The sequence below is a fragment of the Lissotriton helveticus genome, chromosome 4_1, assembly GCF_964261635.1.
Source record: "Lissotriton helveticus chromosome 4_1, aLisHel1.1, whole genome shotgun sequence".
NCBI lineage: Eukaryota > Metazoa > Chordata > Amphibia > Caudata > Salamandridae > Lissotriton > Lissotriton helveticus.
In genome coordinates, this window is record NC_136063.1 from 1,935,936,214 (window position 1) to 1,935,958,196 (window position 21,983).

Here is a 21,983-nt window from a genome sequence, read left to right on the forward strand (position 1 = left end):
ATGGAGGGATTAATGTTTATGATCATGATGTTGTTACACAACTAGTTAAAAACAATTACTTCACTGGTTTTCTCGATGGTTTTTATTTTTGTTCCTTTTCTTGTTTGAGTTTGTTTCTAGTGCGATTCCCAGGCCTTACCATACTCTTAATTTTGTTAATGTATTTGCTGAGTGCAGCATTTTGCGCAAGTCATACACCAGTGAATTGTAACAATCAAAATTGTTATTTCAGTGGTTATCTTTATTTCTTTTGTGTCATGCTCTATGCTGACTTCAGTGTGTCTTTGTGACTTCCAATACTAGACTTGTAATTGCAGATGATGTCTTACTAGCAAGATGCAACATAGTAAATGAAACGGGACGTCCCCTCAAATGACTCCGATAAATCCCCATACACCTTTAATGGACGTTAGCGAAGACCATGACCTAACTGCAACACCTAATTTCGTGTGGCACAGACTGGCGTGCATCTGCCTCATTTACACAAAAATATGCATCAGAAAAAGTAAAGCCTCCTTACATCTTTCAGTTGCTCTGGATACCTTACTCAGAAGTACTGGTTTGATTCCTGGGACTCCAAAAGCTCTAAACATTTTCTTTCTTTATAGTTATAAGACTTCCGTTTGAGGTGTCCTCATTAGAGCTAATTCTCCCATGTTCTGTTTCCCAGATTTAAAAAAAGAGTGGAAAATGCCCTAATCAAACACTTGTGTGAACTGAGTCTAAGCCTATTACTTCAGGAAACAACTTGGTATACTTGAATATTTTCAACCATTCTGCTTCAGCTGGTTCACTGATCAACTCCTCCTGCCCTCTGTGACTTTATCTGAATGTCTGTGGATCTCAATTTGTGTATAACTTCTTTTTACAGTATTGAGATGCACTTTTCACAGTTGTACTCCGTGTAAGAGGTACATTTACTCAATGTTCCTCTGGCACTGTGGGGAATAGGCTCCAAGCCTTTTGGGAAGTTATTGCTAGGGCTGCAAATTGGAGCAGTCCATACTTCTATCAGGTGTTCAGCATATATCATACTGCTGTCCCAGTATTGCAGGTCTTCCATTCTTCTTGAACCTTTCTGCCTGATTACCATCACTCTCTCTGAATGCCCTCTTGTTCCTGATAGGAAGTTTTTCCATAAATAGCATCTGCCCCATCTGATGTTGTGTTGCATGTCTCCACCCATTACGCAATACCTCAATTGGATTGAGCTGTTTCTTTCTTTTTAAAAAAAAATATTTTATTAAACAAAAGCAGAGGTAGTAATAAGTTGACAGTCATGAATTTACAAATTTGACATAAAGTGCTTGCATCACAGCAGTGCATCACAAGTACGAATACGGGGGGGACCAGTTCTAACCATCGCCATGTCAGTTGAAGGGGACGTACAAAGTTCACCTCTATAAACATTCCAATGTCCCCATTTCCTATCCCAAGTTCCAGGCCACCCCCTGAACTTGTAGACCGTTTTTTCGGACAACATACATACATCCATTGCAGCAACCCACTTGATCAAGAGCGGTTTAGATGGTGAACCCCATTGCATTGCTATCTCACGTTTCAGTAAGAGGAAGACCAGAGCCGCCCATTGTCGATCCATTGCAGTGAGATCTGTGGGGTCCCACACATTGAGGAGTACACTTTTGGGAGTCAGGGGGACGGATTTTCCTAGAGGATCAGTCATTGTGCGAACGGTACGCTCCCACAGGTCCTGAATCATTGGGCATTCCCAGATAGTGTGGTAGAAGGTACCTATCTGTCCGCAGTTACGGAGACAGAGGTCAGATGTGTGTCTACCAATTTTGGCCAGGAGGGGAGCGGACATGTATGTTCTGTGTAATATCTTTAGTTGTATGAGTCTAAATCGGTGGTTGATAGCTGATTCGCGCGGGGACATCAATGCCGCCTGCCACTTGGCATCATCCATGACTCCGATGTCGTTCTGCCATTTGTCTCTTAGAAGTTGGAAGGTGTTGGGCATGTTATTGCATAATTTACGGTAGGTATAAGATATCGCTTTGGCTTGGAGGGGTTCTGACAAGAGTCTGTCCTCAAGAGGCGAGGATTGTGGAAGAGAAGAGAGGTCAGGGACACTGGTGAGTATGGCATGTTTGATTTGGAGATAGCGGAAGGCTTCAGATTGGGCTAAGTCGTATGTCTTCTGAAGCTCTTCGAATGTCAGTAGTTTGCCCTTATGAAGCATGTCTCCTAAGGTAGAAATGCCAATCGTGTCCCACTTGTCAAAGCCCTGATAGTGGCAGAGGGAGCCTAACTTATGTGAGGTCCAGAGTGGGGGTATTGAGCTGTTTCTTTATCACAATATCCTGCAGTACTGGGACTGACACCAAACATCCGTCTGATAAGCCTGTGCAATCATTTTTGAAATTCGGTTCAGTCAGATCTCTTCTTGTCAGAAACAGACCTGTTGAGAGGCCTCTTGAGACAAGACTCAAAATGTGGGAATGTCAAAATGTGGGAATGTAGGTCCTTCGCCGCATGTGGTTTACATAGTTTACTCATGAATATCTTTATTGGACCATTGTCCCTATATCAAAATATACATATTTTATTAGGTTCCTAAATACAAGCTCAGGAACATGGATTGGGCACATCTGGACCAAAGAACAGCTTTGGGACTTGGGAGGCCTATCATCTTGGCTAGAAAAATGTTTCAAGTCAGTGAGATTGGGAACTGCCTCAAAACTCCACCGATATATGTGAAATAATTGCCATTTATCTGTCCTTATCAATATTTACTAGTTATCTGCAATCCAGGTAACAGTTAGACTCTCTCCACTAGCTCCAACAGCATAGAAAATAATGTTTTGCGGTTCAATAACAATAGTAACAAAACATCTGCTCGGGCTATCCCAATATGCTTGAACCCATAATGTGCCATCCTAAGTCTTATCCCGTAGGCAAAATGTTCAGATGCCAAAGCAGATGTAGGTCGGGGAAATGACACCATTGGCATGTGCCCTTTACTTACTGGGATTATGTTGATAATCATTTTATTAACTTTGAGTCATGTAATTGGGTTAGCATCCCGTAATTAATCCAATTCGCAAGACCCAGTTTGTAACTCTAGAGGGATATCTTGCCATAAACTCAAAACCTATGGGATTCATCAATGTCCTTTTAATGTCAAACTAGGTCAATGAGTAGAAGGCTGGAAGGAATTTCAGGAAGCAAGGAGGGACCTAGAGTGCTATTCTAAAGCACACATTTTCCACAAAGGAGGAAAAGGGAGAAATAAATGGAAAATATAATTTATAAATGTATTAATAGCCACCTGTAACCGTCTCATCTGAGAACCACATGCAGCTCTATCTTCGAGCTTCACAAGAGCATAGTACACTAGGGACTACATATTTTTGTTTTAACTGAAGCACTGGGCTACCTGTGAAAATCTGTAAGCCAAATGTCATTTAGAATTTGGCCGTATCCTCTCCTACGTCAACAATAAATCTGGATCTGGAACACTGAGAAAAGTTTGATTTTGAAGACCTGCCTCTTATGATTATAAACCAAAGCAGTCGTTGATAGACTAGTGTGGTTGTGGATGAACTAGACTTCTTTTTAGACAATTTACAGTCACATCGACTGGCTTGAACTGGATTTATCAAAGTGACTCAAAGGCCAGGACCATGCAGGTTTGCAATGAATACACAGACGTTATTCAGCTAATAAAACATTGAGCGGCAGGATAAGAAACAAATGTATACTCTTTAAATAGTTCCAGCAGGCAGGCCTTGACTAAGATGCATCTCTCTTGATTGCTCTATATGGGTGCAAAGCAAGTAATATTAAAATTCAGAGAAACTTGTAAGAGACTGATCATCAGTAAGAGGATGCAATAGCAACGTTTTCGGATGGATACTTCTGACTGCAGATTCCTCAAATTTAGAACCCTTCCCAAGCACCAGACTGGACCCAGAGTCTGAGGGCACAGACTGACTTGCAAGCAACAGACATCAATGAGCATGGATGGCACTTATATGCAGCTGTACTCATCCTTCCAGAGTGGAACAACATCTGCGTGGAGCCACAGGAGAACTGCTCTGAAAATTTAAAATCCGACCTGTTAGGATTAGTCACAATGTGAGGAATCTGCAGTTAGAATGGCCACCAGAAAGATTGTCACCAAAAATAAGTAACCTGTTCTCCATGTACATGACCTGAAAACCATCTTTGAAGACTTCAGACCATTTTAGTTGTTTAGTCAGGGTTCAGGCTTTCTGTTTTATCTTCCTCTTGCCCTTCCTTCTCACCTTACTCCTTAGTCTTTCTGGAGGGACTACAGTTGCTGCTGTTGCCTTAAAAAGAGAACAGACCATTCTGTTCTTATTTCTTTGCAGTGGCCATGAGAAACTGAGTGGCTTGTTCCCAAATGCTTCACCTTTTCTTAATCTTTTCCTCCCCACAATGAGTCATTCATGGTACTGGATCTGGGTCCGATTCATATGGCATTGTGTTATAGAACTGTTATGTTTTCTTCTGGGTTCCTGAGACTTTATGCAAAGAATTGACTGTAAAGTGGGGAAAATGTGCCATAATGCCCATACAGTGTGCTCCCTTTTGGGCTCAGCTCTGCCTGGGTTGTCACCATAATGGTGCTAGGTACTAGACTGTTTTGTAATCGGGCAATTCATCATCAGTCCTAGCTGGATGATTGGCTGATTCTATGCCTCACACGAACACTCTTCACTCTGCCCTTCGTCATCCTGATCCATATTTGTCCCTTTGTCAACAAGCCAAAGAAATCTCTCATCCTCTTGGAACACATCTCAGTCATTAAGATCTACTAACCACCGCTTATGTATAGCATATTATCCTGGGAGGCCTAGCCATCTATAGTGACTTAATATCGTGGTTCTACATATAATACTACACAACTGGAAACCAACATTTGTTGCTTTAGGTTTATGAGAAAGCTTATTCTGAGACATTTATTTGCAAACTTGGAAGAAAACCTTATGTGTAATGCCCTGAGATACAAAGAATTCAGAGATCAGTCACAATGCATGCCCCTTTCAAAAATAGAAAATCTTGGATTGCTATGGTAATCTGGTTTTGTAAGAATTAAGATCACTATCCTTTAAGGAAAAAAGAGAACATAACACATAAAGAGTTAAATACCTCTAACTACTTAGCAGAAAGTCTTAACATCTTCATCCAAATGGTAGAAAAAAGGTGAGCAGTAGTCATAATGAAAAAAAAACATCTAGAGAACACACATATACGAGATTACACTGATCTAACTAGAAAACGTAATTCACTTCTCATCAAACCTTTAGATTGAGCACTTCAACTTGGTACCAAAAATCGAAGAAATTGTGGAGCACTACTAACTCTCAAATGCCAAATATCTATCAATTCTCTAAGATCCAAAAATTGTACATCCCCTCACCATTGAGACCCATACTCTATGGGGCAAATATTTTCATATTTGTTTTTGTAAATAATTCTGGTATAGTTGCCATCCTATATTCAAGATACAAGAAACTTTCTTGAAATCGTACCCAGAAGACGCAATATTGTAATTCACCATGGATGTGAACGCATTAGAGTTAACAGTATTTTCCTGTTAGAAGTGCTCAATTTCAGTGTCCATCCTAATGTTTTTAAACTAGATGAAAAGTATTTTCTGCATATGACTGGTTCATCAGTTAGACTTTGGGCTGCTCCATTGTATTCTACCTTATTTATCTACAAATGTGAACATGAAAACTTACTTAAAACCCAGAAAGAGTGAAAATTAGATAATGTATGTCTGCTACATTGGAAGGGTAAACAAGGAACTTGAATTTAACCTTTCAGAATCGAACAACTGACATTGACAAATTGACAAAGTATAGCACTCCCAAAATTGATTCTAAGACAATAATTATTTTCTGGATGTAACAATATCCAAAGAAAGTCAATAGTTAGAAAGAACCTGTTACATTACAGAACCTTTCATAATTGGACACTTAAAAATGCCTCACAGTTATTCAGAATGAATTGAATAACCTCAAGTGAAGGAGGATTTAAAAGGGAGAAAGAAAAATTGAAAATTAAATTCAAAGAAATAAGTTACTCTGAAGTGTCTACAGAGAAAGCTGATAATAAGACAAAGCTTTAAAATTTCAAAAATATTAATAAAGCATTGGTCAACGTCAAGGCAGATACAGAATTGAAAGATCTTTTTCATGAAGATCCCATGTTGGCTTATAGTAGAAGCAGAAATATTAAAGATTTAATAATTGAAACATGGAAAAAGTCAAGATAACCTTTCTTTGTTTATTATCTAAAATGCCTTTGTGGACGGTGCTATGTAGGGAAAACCGAAAATAAAGATCTGACTAACAGTGCTCAGAAGGAGTATTCGGACGAGAAATAAGTCTAATGTGGCTAGACATTTCAGTGACATAAGACACAATGCGACTCACTTGGATTCCAAATCTTAAAAGCAGTGCCATAAACTAAGGAAGTGATTGCTCAAAGACACTCTCACAAAGAGAAGTCTTTGAAAACAGAGACTGAACACAATACTGTTTATGATCCTGTATACTTTTCTTTCCTCCACCATAGTGTAAGCCTTTGATTTATTATTTGTTACATCGGACTAAGAACTTAATGTTGACATTTAAAAATCATGTTTTTAGCCCCATCACTAAGAACCTAAAGATAGATACAGAGTCCCATGCACTTCAAGTATGGCAATTGGAAACATTAGGTTTTATATTTTTTCCTGACCAGAATGTGGTTGTGGATTTCCTAGTTGTAAAGGGAGTTCCCCAATTTAGCTTATATATAGGAGAAAGACCTTCCTTCTTCTCTATGAAGCTTGATTTTAATGGCCACCACCAGGCCTACTGTGGCAGAATGGAGAAGGTAGGCGGGTTGATGATGTATGAGTTTTTGTCAGAGATATTTTTATTAGAAAGTTTTGTGCATACATCACACAAGCACAAACCAGTAAGAGATCCCACGCAGGGGAACATAAGCCGCGAAGGAGGTTGATAAATATGTTGAAGGCCCCAGACAGAATATGTCAGCTCCATTTCCTAGGAAGGAAGCTATATAGAAGTTACAGCTGCTAAACAATCGGAGCGTTTCAGTTTTCCTGAACAGTGTAAAAAATAAGACCTAAGGTCCGCAACGCTAAACAGTCAGTCAGATCAGAAACAAACCTATCATAGGGCCAGAAGAACATCTTCTCCAGAGTGCACATCTGGAGTGCCATCAAAAAATGAAATCCATCTTAGCAACTCACGCTCCAGCGGGGGGTCACGCCTGCACAAGACAAGATAAAATAACTCAAATCCCCCATACCCTCCCCCCACCCTTCCCATGGTGGCGGCAACAAACAGTCCGAAAACTGGGCAGCTTGTCATACATTGATCAAAATTGAAATAAATGGAGAGCCCTCATGCACTGGGACAGGAACAGACTAATTTGCATATAGCCAGGTTCTGAGCTGGGATGGTGCAGTGAGCTAAAAAACGGTGATGGATCAAGCCCTGATCTTTGGACTGGGTAAGAGTGGTCTGCTTAATTCAGACACTCTGTTCATCACCATCCCCTTTTCTGAATCATCTGATGGAAGAGGGGCAAACTGCGGAAGGGTGGCCTCGAGAGAGGAAGGAAACCAGGGGACCCCATTTGAATTCGAAGTTCTTATAGTCGCCTCTAAAGATATCCACCATACGTTCCAGACTTAGGAGTCTCCAGAGACGAGAGTGCCAAAGAGAAATCGCAGGGGCCTCCTTCCTCTTCCTAGCGGCCGCCAGGGTGACCTTAGCCGCGCCAATGCAGAGCCACATAATCGTTTTATCGGCTCGGTCTGGTGCTCAAGAGCAGGATCTCGGACCCCCAAGAGGATCCCCGCCATAGTGGTGGGGATGGGATATCCCAGAATGTCCTTTATCTGAGCCAAAATGTCTTCCCAAAACTGACGAATAGTTGGACAGGCCCACCATATGTGCCTAAAGTCACCCAGAAGCCCACATCCTCTCCAGCATCTGCCCGATGACGTGGGGGAAGATCTGGCGGAGTTTGGAAGGATGTAAATACCAATCCATCATAGTCTTAAGATGGGCTTCCCTAAGCTCTGTGGATTGATTAAAGCGGGAAATATCAGGTCAGAGGTGAGACCATTCCTCTTCGGAAATTGGCCGTTGGATCAGACCCTCCCACATAGACATGTATCTAGGGAGCGGGGAGAGCTGGGTCTTAAGTAAAAAGCTATAGATGAAAGAAATCGCCCCTTTCATAGAAGCGGTTTTGGAAAGAAAAGCTTCAAATTTGTTAAGGGGACGAGTTGCAGCTTCCCCATTGTGAGGAGATAAAGCCCAGTCCCATTGTGAGGAGATAGAGCCCAGTGCATCAATTGTGTGTAGTGGTACAGTTCTGTGTTGTCTAAATCAAATTCCCTCTTACAGTCGTCAAAGGTGAGGCGATCAGAGTTGCGGAACAAGTGGATGAGAGCGAGACAACCTCCCTTCTTCTGTGCATCAAAAGCCCCCTCATGCAGGGCTGGGGGAAACGTCAGATTGTGGTGAATCGGGGTAAAAGGAGACGGGAATGAGGTCCAACTACCGTCACCCGATACCGTGTCCCAATCTTTAAGAGTAGTCCGGGTAGGTGTACTAATGTATGTGTTCAGGGGGTCTGTCCTTGCGAGGGCGCCAAACTAAATCCCAAATAGTCTGGCCCGTCACGCTACGGTCCATGTGTAACCAGTGTTTTTCAGAGTCTCGCTGGGACCACTCGACTAAGACTCTCAATTGTGTCGTCTTGTAGTATAGATGCATGTCTGGTAAGCCCACCCATCCGTCAGCGCGGGAACGGTGAAGCACAGAGTAAGAGATTCATAAAGGGGGTGGTGATGGACAGAGCATCTGAATTAAGCAGAACACTCCTACCCAGTCAAGAGATCAGGGCTTGATCCATCACTGTTTTTTAGCTCACTGAACCAACCCAGTTCAGAACCTGGCTACATGCAAATTAGTCTGTTCCTGGCCCAATGCATCATGGGAACAGGGCAGACCAAACTACCAAGCCAATTCTTTACTGGAAAGGAAACAAGCTTCCGGGGAATGGTTTCTGGCATTACAGCCGTCTTCGGCCCGGCTTGCTTGAATCCTGATGGTGCAGTGAGCTAGGGACTCATGTCTGAGCATACCCTTCCACTCCTATAGTGGCCAAACCGATTCATAAAGGGGGTGGTGATGGACAGAGCATCTGAATTAAGCAGAACACTCCTACCCAGTCAAGAGATCAGGGCTTGATCCATCACCGTTTTTTAGCTCACTGAACCAACCCAGTTCAGAACCTGGCTACATGCAAATTAGTCTGTTCCTGGCCCAATGCTTCATGGGAACAGGGCAGACCAAACTACCAAGCCAATTCTTTACTGGAAAGGAAACAAGCTTCCGGGGAACGGTTTCTGGCATTACAGCCGTCTTCGGCCCGGCTTGCTTGAATCCTGATGGTGCAGTGAGATAGGGACTCATGTCTGAGCATGCCCTTCCACTCCTATAGTGGCCAAAACGATTCATAAAGGGGGTGGTGATGGACAGAGCATCTGAATTCAGAACACTCCTACCCAGTCGAGAGATCAGGGCTTGATCCATCACCGTTTTTAGCTCACTGAACCAACCCAGTTCAGAACCTGGCTACATGCAAATTAGTCTGTTCCTGGCCCAATGCATCATGGGAACAGGGCAGACCAAACTACCAAGCCAATTCTTTACTGGAAAGGAAACAAGCTTCCGGGGAACGGTTTCTGGCATTACAGCCATCTTCGGCCCGGCTTGCTTGAATCCTGATGGTGCAGTGAGCTAGGGACTCATGTCTGAGCATACCCTTCCACTCCTATAGTGGCCAAAACGATTCATAAAGGGGGTGGTGATGGACAGAGCATCTGAATTAAGCAGAACACTCCTACCCAGTCAAGAGATCAGGGCTTGATCCATCACCGTTTTTTAGCTCACTGAACCAACCCAGTTCAGAACCTGGCTACATGCAAATTAGTCTGTTCCTGGCCCAATGCATCATGGGAACAGGGCAGACCAAACTACCAAGCCAATTCTTTACTGGAAAGGAAACAAGCTTCCGGGGAACGGTTTCTGGCATTACAGCCGTCTTCGGCCCGGCTTGCTTGAATCCTGATGGTGCAGTGAGCTAGGGACTCATGTCTGAGCATACCCTTCCACTCCTATAGTGGCCAAAACGATTCATAAAGGGGGTGGTGATGGACAGAGCATCTGAATTAAGCAGAACACTCCTACCCAGTCAAGAGATCAGGGCTTGATCCATCACCGTTTTTTAGCTCACTGAACCAACCCAGTTCAGAACCTGGCTACATGCAAATTAGTCTGTTCCTGGCCCAATGCATCATGGGAACAGGGCAGACCAAACTACCAAGCCAATTCTTTACTGGAAAGGAAACAAGCTTCCGGGGAACGGTTTCTGGCATTACAGCCGTCTTCGGCCCGGCTTGCTTGAATCCTGATGGTGCAGTGAGCTAGGGACTCATGTCTGAGCATACCCTTCCACTCCTATAGTGGCCAAAACGATTCATAAAGGGGGTGGTGATGGACAGAGCATCTGAATTAAGCAGAACACTCCTACCCAGTCAAGAGATCAGGGCTTGATCCATCACCGTTTTTTAGCTCACTGAACCAACCCAGTTCAGAACCTGGCTACATGAGCTAAAAAACGGTGTTGGATCTAGCCCTGATCTCTTGACTGGGTGAGAGTATTCTGCTTAATTCAGAGACTCTGTTCATCACCACCCCTTGTTGTAAATATTTTTGTCCACCCTAGCGTGGAAGGGTATACTCAGATGTGAGTCCCTTGCTCATTGCACCATCAGGATTCAAGCAAGCCGGGCCGAAGACGGCTGAAATGCCAGAAACCGGTCCCCGGAAGCTTGTTTCCTTCCCAGTGTAAGAATTGGCTTTTGTAGTCTGGTCTGCCCTGTTCCCATGATGCACTGGGCCAGGGACAGACTAATTTGCATACAGCCAGGTTCTGAAACTGAGATGGTGCAATGAGCTAAAAAACGGTGTTGGATCTAGCCCTGATCTCTTGACTGGGTGAGAGTATTCTGCTTAATTCAGAGACTCTGTCCATCACCACCCCTTGTTGTAAATATTTTTGTCCACCCTAGCGTGGAAGGGTATACTCAGATGTGAGTCCCTTGCTCATTGCACCATCAGGATTCAAGCAAGCCGGGCCGAAGACGGCTGAAATGCCAGAAACCGGTCCCCGGAAGCTTGTTTCCTTCCCAGTGTAAGAATTGCCTTTTGTAGTCTGGTCTGCCCTGTTCCCATGATGCACTGGGCCAGGGACAGACTAATTTGCATACAGCCAGGTTCTGAAACTGAGATGGTGCAATGAGCTAAAAAACGCTGTTGGATCTAGCCCTGATCTCTTGACTGGGTGAGAGTATTCTGCTTAATTCAGAGACTCTGTCCACCACCACCCCTTGTTGTAAATATTTTTGTCCACCCTAGCGTGGAAGGGTATACTCAGATGTGAGTCCCTTGCTCATTGCACCATCAGGATTCAAGCAAGCCGGGCCGAAGATGGCTGAAATGCCACAAACCGGTCCCCGGAAGCTTGTTTCCTTCCCAGTGTAAGAATTGGCTTTTGTAGTCTGGTCTGCCCTGTTCCCATGATGCACTGGGCCAGGGACAGACTAATTTGCATACAGCCAGGTTCTGAAACTGAGATGGTGCAATGAGCTAAAAAACGGTGTTGGATCTAGCCCTGATCTCTTGACTGGGTGAGAGTATTCTGCTTAATTCAGAGACTCTGTCCATCACCACCCCTTGTTGTAAATATTTTTGTCCACCCTAGCGTGGAAGGGTATACTCAGATGTGAGTCCCTTGCTCATTGCACCATCAGGATTCAAGGAAGCCGGGCCGAAGACGGCTGAAATGCCAGAAACCGGTCCCCGGAAACTTGTTTCCTTCCCAGTGTAAGAATTGGCTTTTGTAGTCTGGTCTGCCCTGTTCCCATGATGCACTGGGCCAGGGACAGACTAATTTGCATACAGCCAGGTTCTGAAACTGAGATGGTGCAATGAGCTAAAAAACGGTGTTGGATCTAGCCCTGATCTCTTGACTGGGTGAGAGTATTCTGCTTAATTCAGAGACTCTGTCCATCACCACCCCTTGTTGTAAATATTTTTGTCCACCCTAGCGTGGAAGGGTATACTCAGATGTGAGTCCCTTGCTCATTGCACCATCAGGATTCAAGCAAGCCGGGCCGAAGACGGCTGAAATGCCAGAAACCGGTCCCCGGAAGCTTGTTTCCTTCCCAGTGTAAGAATTGGCTTTTGTAGTCTGGTCTGCCCTGTTCCCATGATGCACTGGGCCAGGGACAGACTAATTTGCATACAGCCAGGTTCTGAAACTGAGATGGTGCAATGAGCTAAAAAACGGTGTTGGATCTAGCCCTGATCTCTTGACTGGGTGAGAGTATTCTGCTTAATTCAGAGACTCTGTCCATCACCACCCCTTGTTGTAAATATTTTTGTCCACCCTAGCGTGGAAGGGTATACTCAGATGTGAGTCCCTTGCTCATTGCACCATCAGGATTCAAGCAAGCCGGGCCGAAGACGGCTGAAATGCCAGAAACCGGTCCCCGGAAGCTTGTTTCCTTCCCAGTGTAAGAATTGGCTTTTGTAGTCTGGTCTGCCCTGTTCCCATGATGCACTGGGCCAGGGACAGACTAATTTGCATACAGCCAGGTTCTGAAACTGAGATGGTGCAATGAGCTAAAAAACGGTGTTGGATCTAGCCCTGATCTCTTGACTGGGTGAGAGTATTCTGCTTAATTCAGAGACTCTGTCCATCACCACCCCTTGTTGTAAATGCACAGAGTAAGAGAAGCATGCCCGCCCCCCTGCCAGATGAAGCGTACAAGCATTGCTTTCAATCCCCGAAAAAAATCACGGTCCAGCTCAATAGGCAATGTTTGAAATAGGTAAAGAAGCTTTGGCAGGAGGGTTATCTTTACAGCGTGAATGCGGCCTCGCCAAGATAGGAAGAGCGGCTTCCATTTTGTGAGCTCCGCTTGTATGCGCATGAGGAGTGGCGGGAAGTTAACGGAATAGATCCCCCGAATAGTCTGTCAGTTGGACCCCCAAGTATTGGATAGTTGTAGAGGCCCAAGCCAGTGAGGTGAGAGAGCGGAGGTGAAGGGCCGCCTCCGGTGACAGGCTAAGATTCAGTATGAATTAATTTTAAACCCTGAGACGACCTCGTAGCGTTCAAGTTCTGACTGCAGACTTGGAAGAGAGTATTCCGGATCCGACAAGGACAGAAGGACATCGTCCGCAAAGAGGGATATTTTATGAGGTACCCCTGTGAACGGAATGCCCCGGATGACTGGGTTACTCCTGATTGCGTGGGCCAGAGGCTTGATGCTTAGGGCAAAGAGCAAGGGGGAAAGAGGACAACCCTGTCGGGTCCCTCTCGAATGTGGAAAAGTAGGCGAAGGCACCCCGTTGGCGACCACTCTGGAGTGGGGAAGACTATAATTAGCTCTGATCATATTAAGAAATTTGGGAGCAAAACCAAATGCCTTGAGTGCGCGGAATAGGAAAGCCCAATCGACTCTATCAATTGGCCTTCTCGGTGTCCAGGCCTACTAAGACCGCTGGGATTCGCCTCTTGTTAGCCTTCTCTATCAGGTGAATGATTCTGCTGGTGTTATCATGCGTCTGGTGGCCTTTAATAAAACCAGACTTGTCAGGATTGATAAGAATGGGCGTAAGGTCTTTCAGGCATTTGGCAGTGATGGAGGAGTATAGCTTGGCATCTAAGTTTAACAGGGCAATGAGTCTATAAGAGGCACAGCATTGGGAGTCTTTCCCTGGCTTGGGGATGACGGAGATCACCGCATCCGACATCGTATCCAAGGTCGCACCGTCTTCCGCCATTTTGTTAAAAAGAGTGACAAGGTAGGGAGACAAGTCAGGGGCAAAGGTCTTCTAGAAAGGAGCCGTGTAGCCATCAGGCACTGGAGCCATATTAGCCTTCAAGGCTTTGATGGCGGAAGTGACATCCTCCAAGGTAATAGGGGCAGTGAGCAGATAATTCCACGCAGGGCCGGACTGGGAACTGAAAGCAGCCCTGGCAAATTTTGCAAGACCAGCCCCCATTCGGCGCGAGAGCGAGCGCAGCGAGCGAGCCCGACCACTACTGCGTGACAAGCAGATAATGTCCAACAGCAGGGGGCACAAATGGTCACAGAATCTCGGGCCAGATGTACCACCATTGATGTTTGCGATTCACAAATTGCATTAAATTGCGAGTCGCAATTTGCAAGTCGCAAACATCAATGCACAACACTGTTTGCGATTCCCACTGGCGTCGCAAATTGCATGCCTCATGCATATTAATGAGGCAATTTGTAATCCCATTGGGAATGGCTGGCACTTCCAGGGATGGTGGCCTGGTGAGGTCAGCAGACCTCCAAGTCTGGGACTGCTTTTAAATAAAGCAGTTTTTCTTTTTGAAATGCAGCCCGTTTTCCTTAACCCCTTCGACGCTCATGACGAGCTGGGCTCGTCATGAGGTAGCCTCCTCGCACGCTCATGACGAGCCCAGCTCGTCATGAAACATGGGAATGAGTAAATCCCAGCGTACGGGCGGAATTCCGCCCGCACGCATGCGGTTAAAGGAAAACAGGATGCATTTAAAAAATAAAAATTTAACTTTTAATTTTTGTTTTTTAAGAGCAGGCAGTGGTCCCTGGGACCACTGACTTCCCTTTAAAAAATATTTGTGCATGCTTTCCCAAAGGGGATGGGGTCCCCTAAGGACCCCTTCCAGTTTGCGAGTGCTCTACCAACCTTCTGAGAAGGGTTGTATACTGTGAATGTTTTGCGACCGTAATTGCGGTCACAAAACATTCTTACATAGCTTTTGGGGTCACTATTAGGAAGGGAACGCCTCTTTCTCATAGCGAGTCAGTAAACCTTGTTTTGCAAGTCGCAAAATAGGGTTGGTACATGGGCCACATGTTTTTTGTGGTCGCAAAAAGTCCTAAAACCCCTTTAGACCGCAAAAACTGGTCGTAAATCTGGCCCCTCGTCAGTAAAACAAAACGTAAAACTAAACAAAAGAAAGGTCAGAATAATAAGATACAGACCTAAAAGAGACAAAGAGGAAGTTAAATAAAAATGTTGCGCAAAACTGGAAACAAAATACAGTTTACGCTTTGTAGAAGGCATTTGATGTTTGTAAACAATACAGATATTTTCTGCATTAGGTCAGGTGGAACAAGAGTAAGCATACGTCCAATAAGTCGTTTAGATTCATTTGTTAAAGAAGAAACCGGTATTAATGATATTTACATCCATTTTAGCGTTTAATAGATTTTCAATACAAATTGCGCCCCAGCTCCTTGGATTGGGGGGTTCAAGTACCAATACATTCTTACTGGAGGAAATGAACAGTGGTAAACCCTTAGGGCGAGAATTACTACTGGTGCCCCGCTGCTGTGAGCGCTGGTCGCGCGCCTTCTCTGCTTGCCTATTTTTTAAATAATTCCCGTTTTTGCATTTTTGTTATTTTTAGTGCCTTCTCCCCTGTTTTTAAAGCGCTTTCTGGCCCCTACCTTGCACCTTAATTCAGGAATCACCACCGCTGTTTGGCGGGTCCGGGTTTCCGGGAGGCGGTGGGTTTGAGCGCCATCTTGCGTTGGGAGGAAGCGCGAGCGCCATCTTTGAGCGTCCAGGTCACCTGGGACGCCGAGACGACGCTATTTAGGGCGAGCTGACCGGAAGGTGAGCCTGCTTAGTGCCCCTTAGGGCGAGAATTACTACTGGTGCCCCGCTGCTGTGAACGCTGGTCGCGCGCCTTCTCTGCTTGCCTACTTTTTAAATAATTCCCGTTTTTGCATTTTTGTTATTTTTAGTGCCTTCTCCCCTGTTTTTAAAGCGCTTTCTGGCCCCTACCTTGCACCTTAATTCAGGAATCACCACCGCTGTTTGGCGGGTCCGGGTTTCCGGGAGGCGGTGGGTTTGAGCGCCATCTTGCGTTGGGAGGAAGCGCGAGCGCCATCTTTGAGCGTCCAGGTCACCTGGGACGCCGAGACGACGCTATTTAGGGCGAGCTGACCGGAAGGTGAGCCTGCTTAGTGCCCCTTAGGGCGAGAATTACTACTGGTGCCCCGCTGCTGTGAGCGCTGGTCGCGCGCCTTCTCTGCTTGCCTACTTTTTAAATAATTCCCGTTTTTGCATTTTTGTTATTTTTAGTGCCTTCTCCCCTGTTTTTAAAGCGCTTTCTGGCCCCTACCTTGCACCTTAATTCAGGAATCACCACCGCTGTTTGGCGGGTCCGGGTTTCCGGGAGGCGGTGGGTTTGAGCGCCATCTTGCGTTGGGAGGAAGCGCGAGCGCCATCTTTGAGCGTCCAGGTCACCTGGGACGCCGAGACAACGCTATTTAATGCTCGCTGGTGCGCGCAGCGGTAACGCGCAGCGGAGCGCCTTTCCCTGCGCCTGAGTCGTGCCAGAGTCCTGCCCGTCTGCGCTCGTCCGCGTCTCGGAGGCGGACGAGGCCGGACTCTGGCTTTTGGCTCATGCTGTCTGCCTGCCTAGAGGCTGACTTCCTGCTGCTCCAGGATGATCGCGTATAGCGCTGCTACCTTGTTTGCTTTGCGCCCCCCTCGCTCTGACTGTCTGGTTCTTTTCCCCGGTGGTCGCCGGCTAGGCAAGGGCTGCCCCGTGTGTAACTGGCACCCCACAGTACCATCTATCTGTGTTCCATCTACCCCTCCCCAGTATTTCCATTGCGCGTTGCTTAACACCAGGTCCCTTCCTCGTCACACCTCGGATATTTGGGATCTTCTTACGCAGTCCAAGATCTCCTGTTTATTCTTTACTGAGACTTGGTTGGGAGTGGGTTCGGAACCCGATATTGCCTGTGCCGTTCCGCCGAACTATTCCATCTTAAGGAGGGATAGAACTGAGGGAAGAGGCGGCGGGGTGGCTCTGATAGTGGACAAGGCTTTTGAATGTTCCTCCTTTGCGGTGGACAACATTGCCGGCTGTGAAGCCTTAGGTTTTACGCTCCACCTATCGGCGTCCCAGACCTGTACAGGCATTCTCCTCTATAGACCCCCTGGCTCCATTGGGTCCTTTTTTGAGGATTTGCAGTCGGCCCTATCAGTACCATGCATGCGTTCAGCGCATTGCATGCTATTAGGCGACTTAAACTTGCATATGGACTGTCTTACAGACGCTGAAGCTGACAAACTCCGTGATATCACGGCGATGTTAGGGCTAGCCCCTTCTATCCATAGCCCCACTCACGTGAAAGGCCACACGTTAGATGTTATTTTTTCCTCCATGCCAATTGAGGCGTCCCCTCCACTCCCGGTCCTTTGGTCAGATCATTATCTGATAAACTTTGCCTTAATGCTTGACTCTAAACCTAGCCAAAGGGCTCCTAAGGTAGGGTCCCGGCAGTCCAGAGCTTTCCATCTAGTGACAGCAGATATGCTCTCCGATGCTCTTGGCCAATACCCGTGTCATCTGACCGGGGTTCTGGAAGCCGATTTAATCCTGGTCCAGAACTGGATGCAGGCAAGATTCGAGGAGCTGGCCCCTTTGAGGGCTGCTAGAACAGCCCCTGACCTTAACTCTGCTCCTTGGTTCTCCTCCACTCTACGCATAATGCGACAAGACTGCAAGAAGTTGGAAAGGCGCTGGCGGCGCAAGTATGATCTTGTGGAGAAAACGAAATACCGCGACGCGATAAAGGCATACTACAAACAGATTGCCGCAGCCAAAAAGAGTTATCTCGAACAGAGAATCGACAAAGCCGATAATACCAGCCGGGAACTCTTTAGAATTGTGAAGGAGTTTGTCAATCCAGCTGCAGGTACCCCTGTCCATTCACACACGGAGGAATGGATCAAACAGCTGGCCGACTTTTTTGTGGCAAAAATTCTAAAGATTCAGGACACCTTTCCATCTGTGGCCTCCCGCATGGCCGACACCGCTTTAGGGGGTAAGCCGACTTATTCAGATCCCTCTCAGGCTAACTCAGGGCCCACACTATCTGTCTTCCCCCAGCTGTCCTGCGAAACTTCGCTGGAGCTGCTATCTCGGATGAAATCTGGCTCGCCACTGGATGCCTGTCTGGCGAAATGCCTGGGCAGGGTGGCTTCAGCGTTGAACAGCTTGCTGAACCCCCTGCTGAATCTATCACTGAGCTCGGGGGTGGTCCCACGACAGTGGAAACACGCACTCATTCTGCCGCTGATTAAGAAGCCTCTGCTTGACCCGCTGCAATGGGCTAACTACCGTCCGATCTCCCTCCTCCCTGCTCTGGCGAAGGTGTTGGAGAAACATGTGCAGCATACTCTATCTACCTTTATTGAGAACAACAATCTGCTGCATGACTCCCAGTCCGGCTTTCGTGCAAATTACAGCACGGAGACCGCTCTGGTTGAGGTTACTGACGCCATCAGGGAGACACTCGATCATGGGGGAATGGCGATGTTAGTCATGTTGGACCTATCGGCGGCGTTCGACACCGTCCCACACGCTGGCCTTCTCTCAAGACTCAGGGAGATTGGTCTGCGAGGGACGGTGCTGGACTGGTTTCAATCCTTTCTTGCCGACCGCCGACAGGTGATCTGGGCTCCGCCGTTCTCGGCCGAAATGCCTTCGCTAGAGGTGGGGGTGCCTCAAGGATCTATCTTGAGCCCCACCATTTTCAACATATATATGGCCCCTCTAGCGGAGGTAGCAGAGGCGTTTGGGGCCCGGGTCATCTCATACGCTGATGACACCCAGCTCTTGTTCACTTGCAGGAAGGGAGAGGTCTTCAACGGCGGCAGAATCAAGGACTGTCTAAGCGCAGTCTTTGCGTGGTTTCAGCGGCACAGCCTGAAATGCAACGCAGACAAGTCTGAGCTGCTCTTCTTCGGCTGTGCCCCAGACCCGGGCTGGAAGACATGGTGGCCCCAGGACATGTTCCCCCCAGAGACACCTTCCGCTCAAGTAAAAAATCTCGGAGTGGTGTTTGATGACGACCTCTCTTTTCGTCCTCACATCCTGGGATTAGCAGGGAAATGTTTCAGCATCCTTAAGATGCTTAGGAAATTTCTTCCCCTGCTTTCACTGCAGTACCGTAGGAATGTAGTTCAGGCGCTGGTGGGATCACGCCTCGACTATGCAAATGCGCTCTTTGCGGGCCTACCTAAATATCTGTTATCTAGGCTGCAGATTGTACAGAATTCGGCGGCCAGAGCCATCTATGGCCTGCCCAGGAGAGCCTGTGCCTCAGCGCTCTTAGCCAGGCTGCACTGGTTGCCTATCGCTGGGAGAATTAGATTTAAACTCCTCACTTTGGCGTTTAAAGCTCTCCATGCGATTGGCCCTCACTATCTGAGGAAGCGTACTGCTTTCTATGTGCCACGGAGGTCTTTGCGGTCGGCGGAACTGGCCAAAATGGAGGTGCCTGTGGTCAAACGTGTCCGGATGGGAGGTCGCTCCTTCCAACACGTGACAGCTTGCCTGTGGAACGAACTCCCACTTTCCCTTCGGAAAGCAAGCAGCCTCTTGGCTTTCAGGAAGGAGCTGAAGACTTTGCTCTTCACCAAGTAACCCGCGATAACTGTAGTGTGTCTGCCTTGGTTTTTTCTCTGTTTCTAGGGGCCTCTTTGCTAAAGCGCCGGGACACCTTTTGGGGTAGCCGTGCGCTCTAAAAGTTTGGCTTACATTAACATTAACATTAAACAGGCATGAATATCTTTCGGTGCTAATGATTGCCCATTTTTAGCTGCTAGTTGTAAATCAGGTTTTAAAAAAGCAAAGAACATGCAGGGCATGTAGCTTTTGTTGTTCCCTCACACCACCGCAATTTTACGTCAGACAGTGGCAATGGATGGCGGAAGTCCGCTGAACTGTATCTCAGAGAAAAGTCTGGTGAACACCGTGTGAAACCACTCAAGGTCACCGGAAGAAAGGCGTCAAGGACACCTTGCTGGCAGGCTGGTAGGAAGGTGATCCATCACCGAAAAACGCTTTGATTGTCAGGGGTAGTAAGCGCTATATAAATGCAATTAGAATTACAATTTTAATCAGGGGAATTTGACATATGTGAAGTGGGGGCACCTTGGGAGGGCTTGCATTCAAGACATTTGCAATCACGAGAGAAAATATGTTACCGTGATCTGAGAAAGACAACGTTCAAAACGTCCCTAACACTGAAATTATCCTTCCCTGGCACTGCAACCAACCTGTGGAGCTCGTTTCTTCCTCAGCTAAGAGCACAGTGTCATGTAAGACTGGCAGATGACGGAGAGTGCAAATAAGGCAAGCGGGGGTGGGGTAGGGTGACCAACTGGCATTGGTGCAAATTCAGGACGGTGAGTGTAAAAATTCAGGACAAAGGGTCGAAATTCAGGACACAAATTCAGGACAGGAGGTCAAAATTCAGGACAAAACTACAGGACCATAGAATACGTTTTACAGACACATCAGAGGTCGCGCAATAGTATAGAAGTAAGCCCAGCCATATCCAAACATATTCAACAATTTGCAAACCTATCCATCATGTATCCTTCCATCTATTATTTCACTCACCCATCCCCTCATCCATCCTTTCACTCATCCATCATCCATCCATCCACCCTTTCACCCTATCCATCTGTACACTCATCCATCCACTCTTCTACCCATCCATCCATTCACTCATCCATCCAGCCATTTACCCTTTCTCCCATCCAGCCATCCTTTCACTTACTCATCCATCCACCCAGTCACTCATTCTTCCACCCTTCCACTTAGCAATCCTTCCTTCCATCCATCCACCCACCCATCCATCTACAAATCCACTCATGAATCCATCCATTGACCCTATCACTCATCCATCCATTCCCTCATCCATTTATCCTTTCACTCCTTCACTCATCTATTCATCATTTTGTCCATCTACCCTCCCTTTCACTCACTCATCCATCCTTACATCCACCCTTTCCGCTCAGAAGGATGACATTCTGAGAATCAAACCATGCCCAAGGTCACACAGAGCGCTCTCAGCAAGCGCCCAACCCACGGAGCAATCGCGGCAGCCCCCCCCCCCTCTCATCCATTTATCCTTTCACTCCTTCACTCATCTATTCATCATTTTGTCCATCTACCCTCCCTTTCACTCACTCATCCATCCTTACATCCACCCTTTCACTCATTCGTCCATCCATTCACCCTTGCATTTATCAATTCATCAATCCATCTATCATTTCACTTATCCATCCACCCACTCACTCATCATCCACCTTTTCACTCATCTATCCTTTCACTCATCCATCCACCCTTTTACCCATCCAGCTACCCTTCCACCCATACATCCAGCCATTTACCTTTTCTCCCTTCCATCCTTCCAATCACTCATCAATCATCCATCCTCTCTCACTATCCATCTATTCAATCTTTCATTCATTCATTCACCCTTTCACTAATTCATCCAGCCATCCACTCATATAAATTTTGAGCGGAGCCTTTTTGACAAGAGGCCCATCAAGAACTTCACCCTCGCTGCATGAGCCACTCCAGGACTGGGACAGAAGCCACCCAGGGCAGAGACAGGATCCACCACAGGAGGGGGACAGGAGCCATCACAGGCGGGGGCAGGTGGGGGGGGACAGGAGCCATCACTGGGGCGGGGCAGGAGCCATCACAGGAGGGGGAACAGGATCCACCAGAGTGGGCACAGGGGTGGCCATGCAGTATTCTAGTATAATCTTGGCCTCTTCCAGGGTGGGGTAGGGCTCCTCACCCCTTCCTGGACAAGACAACGAGAAGACAGGCTCTTTCCAAAATGTTAGTTTTGCCCCCCACACACACACTGATGTACAGTACTTACAGGAGATGCTCCAAGAGAACTGATTTAACTGATTGTCCTCCATACTTTGTTAATCAGTGTGGGTGTGATTGTGCCATTTCTTAATGTTATTACATTA

At 46.6% G+C, this 21,983-nt stretch overlaps 1 protein-coding gene across 1 annotated transcript in view; it reads left to right on the forward strand.

Moving 5' to 3' along the window:
* The window catches only part of LOC144829455 (transmembrane 9 superfamily member 2-like), a 1,692,131-nt gene that overhangs the window by 752,740 nt on the left and 917,408 nt on the right, over nt 1-21,983 (forward strand). The gene's annotated exons all lie outside the window — the stretch shown is intronic.